Here is a 3856-nt window from a genome sequence, read left to right as displayed (position 1 = left end):
GCAATCTACAGATTCAATCCAATTCCCATCAAATTACCAACACAATTCTTTACAGACCTGGAAAGAAAAATTCTCAACTTCATATGGAATAACAAGAAACCCAGAATTGCTAAAACAGTCCTCTACAATAAAAGATCTTCTGGAGGTATCTCCATCCGGGATCTTAAGTTGTACTGTAGAGCAATAGTTTTAAAAACTGCATGGTACTGGCATAGAAACAAAATGGTGGATCATTGGAACGGAACAGAGGACCCAGAAATAAACCCACACACTTATGGACACCTGATCTTTGACAAAGATGCCAAAACCATACAGTGGAAAAAAGATAGCATCTTCAACAAATGTTGCTGGTCCAACTGGATGTCTACATGTAGAAAAATGAAAATAGATCCATACTTATCACCCTGCACAAAACTGAAGTCCAAGTGGATCAAAAACCTCGACATAAAACCAGACACATTAAATCGGCTAGATAAAAAAATGGGGAATACAGTAGAACTCATTGGTACAGGAGAAAACTTCCTGAACAGAACACCAACAGCACAGGCTCTAAGACCAACAATCAATAAATAGGACCTCATGAAACTGAAAAGCTTCTCCAAAGCAAAGGACACCATCATCAAAACAAAGCGACTGCCTACAGATTGGGAAAGAATCTTCACCAACCCTTTATCTGATAGAGGACTCATATCCAGTGTATATAAAGAACTAAAGAAGCTGAAAAGCAGCAAACCAAGTTATCCACTTAAAAAATGGGGAACAGAGCTAAACAGAGAATTCTCTGGAGAGGAATATCAAATGGCAGAGAAGCACTTAAAGAAATGCTCAACCTCATTAGCCATTAGGGAAATGAAAATCAAAACAACCCTGAGATTTCACCTTACATCCATGAGAATGGCCAAGATCAAAAACCCAAGTGACAACACATGCTGCAGAGGTTGTGGAGAAAGAGGAAGCCTTCTCCACTGCTGGTGGGAATGTAAACTTGTACAACCACTCTGGAAATCAATCTGGCGCTTTCTCAGACAACTAGGAACAGTGCTTCCGCAAGATCCAGCCATACCACTCCTGGGCATATATCCAAAAGAGGCTCAAGTACACAAAAAGGACATTTGCTCAACCATGTTTGTAGCAGCTTTATTTGTAATAGCCAGAAGCTGGAATCAGCCCAGATGCCCCTCAACTGAAGAATGGATGCAGAAACTGTGGTACATCTATACAATGGAATATTACTCAGCAATGAAAATAAGGAAATCATGAAATTTGCAGGTAAATGGTGGGACCTGGAAAGGATCATCCTTAGTGAGTTGTCCCAGAAGCAAAAAGACACACACGGTATATACTCACTCATATAGACATACAACATAGGACAAACTCACTAAAATCTGTGCATCTAAAGAAACTTAGCAAGAGAAAGGACCCTAACTAAAACGGTCAATCCCCATCCTAAAAGGCAAAGAGGATGGACATCAGAAGAAGAAGAAAACAGGAAACAACCTAGGAACCTACCACAGAGGGCCTCTGAAAGCCTCTACCCTACAGACTATCAAAGCAGATGCTGAGCCTGATAGTCAACTGTTGGGCAAAGTGAATGCAATTTTATGTAAGAAGTGGGAAATAGTAAGAGCTGGAGAGGACAGGGTCTCCACAAGGAGAGCAACAGAACAAGAAAATTTGAACACAGGGAACTTCCCAGAGACTCATACTCCAACCAAGGACTATTCATGGAGATAACCTAGAGCCCCTGCACAGATGTAGCCCATGGCAGTTCAGTGTCTAAGTGGGTTACATAGTAATAGGAAGAGGGACTGCCTCTGACATAATCTGATTGTCCTGCTCTTTGATCACCTCTCCCTGAGGGGGGAGCAGCCTTACCAGGCGACAGTAGAGTACAATGCAGCCACTTTTGATGTGAACTGATAGACTAAGATCAGAAAGGAGAGGACAACCTCCCCTATCAGTGGACTTGGGGAGTGGCATGCATGCAGAAAGGGGAATGAGGGTGGGAATGGGAGGGGAGGAGGGAGGGACTTATGGGGGATACAAAATGAATAAAGTGGAATTAATAAAATAAAATAAAATAAAATAAAATAAAATAAAATAAAAATATGAAAATGGAGCCATTTCCAAACTTACTGGTTAGGAAAAAAATAGTGACACTTCATTGTGTGTTTCATGTGCATTTTTAAAGTATCCTCTGTGTTACTGTAGTCAAACAGGGTAGATAAATATGTGACTACCAGCAGGGAAAGTGGTAGTTAAGTTTTCTGGAAGCTTCCTCAAAAAACCCATATAGATGGAAGAACAAATAAATGAGCCTCATATTGGGAAAGAAAGGGTCTCACTAGGACAGAAGTTGATATATTGATGTTACCATGTGTGAGGTAATGAGTTATCTACTCAGTCACCATCTGATTTAAGTAACCTGCCCATCCCTCCCATATTTATCAGACCCTCCCATCTCCCAACTTTCTCTTTTAAGAAACCGTCTAAGTCCAATTACTGCTGCCCATTTATAAGTGGACATGGCACCACCTGGAACAGGAAAAACCCACCAGGTTCTGCCCCCAAAAGAAAACTGATTCATATCTAGATATGGTGATGTATGCCTTTAATCCTAGCACTCAGGGTGTCAGAGGCAGGCTAGTCACTGTGAGTTCAAAGCCAGCCTGCTCTGCAAAGCAAGTCCAACACAAGTAAGGGTACAGACAGAAATCTTGGCTGAAATAAAAAAAAACAATGAGAGAGAGAGAGAGAGAGAGAGAGAGAGAGAGAGAGAGAGAGAGAAACAAAGAACAGTGTTCTCCTTCTTCTAACAGTCATCAACTGTCAACAATTCCATAGCTAGTCATGGGAGTCCTGAATCTCTCCCATCCATGTTGGAATGCTGGCTTGATATTGTGCAGGTCTTGTGCAGGCAAGTGCAGATTTTGTGAGTTCACAAGAACAATAGTTTTGTCAAGTCCAGAAGCCATTATTTTCACATGTTCCACTCTCTCTTCCAAGAAGGGTATTGAGGTTTGTGTGTGTGTGTGTGTGTGTGTGTGGTGTCTGTTATAGATGAACCGTTTATGGTTATGCAATCCACAGAGATTATTTCTCTGTGTTTTGTCCAGTTTTGAGTTTCTTCATGAATGGTTCTCCATTACATAGAGAAGCTTCTCTGTTGAGGTCTGTACTTTAGTTTGCATGTTTATACATACATACCTGTCTATGATCATCATATGACAGAGAACATGTTTTGTAGCTTCTGTCTATGATGGTCATATGACAGAGAACATTTTTTTTAGCTTCTGTCACCTTGATTAATAATATACATTATAAGTTCACAATTTCCCTCCTTTTTTTATGAGATTCATGTGTAAAATGTAATTTGATACTATGTTTATGTAGGAAAAGAATGGGTTTATCCATAAGGTGTATGATCTCCCAGCCATAGAGTTTTGGTGAGATTTACAGTACCATCCTATATGCATTCAGACAAGGCTCACCACAGTGTGAGAATGTCTGAATCTGTTTTTCTTTATTGAAAATCAGTCTCTCAATGCTCTCCATGGAGGGGGCGGTAGTGTATCATTGAAGCAGTGCCATCTGGTGTCCAGCTAAAATATTTATGCTGGTTATACTGCCTTCATTGCTGCCCTACAGTGTTCATGTGCTAAATTATGAGAAAGCCTAGTGCAATAAGGGAGTCCAGCGCTAAACTGAAGTCAAATTCCTGTTGTAGCACTAATGCCAGAAAAAAATCAGGAGAACAGGCTCTTCTATCTGTTTCTTTCCCAGGTCTGCTTGAGCTTGATTTGAAATAAATTCACAGGGATGGGGGGTTAGTGCTATGTTTGGAAACCATACTTGG

The sequence above is a fragment of the Meriones unguiculatus genome, chromosome 9 (genome assembly GCF_030254825.1).
Source record: "Meriones unguiculatus strain TT.TT164.6M chromosome 9, Bangor_MerUng_6.1, whole genome shotgun sequence".
Taxonomy (NCBI): domain Eukaryota; kingdom Metazoa; phylum Chordata; class Mammalia; order Rodentia; family Muridae; genus Meriones; species Meriones unguiculatus.
The sequence above is the reverse complement of the archived record's forward strand: the minus strand, read 5'-3'. Positions refer to the sequence as shown.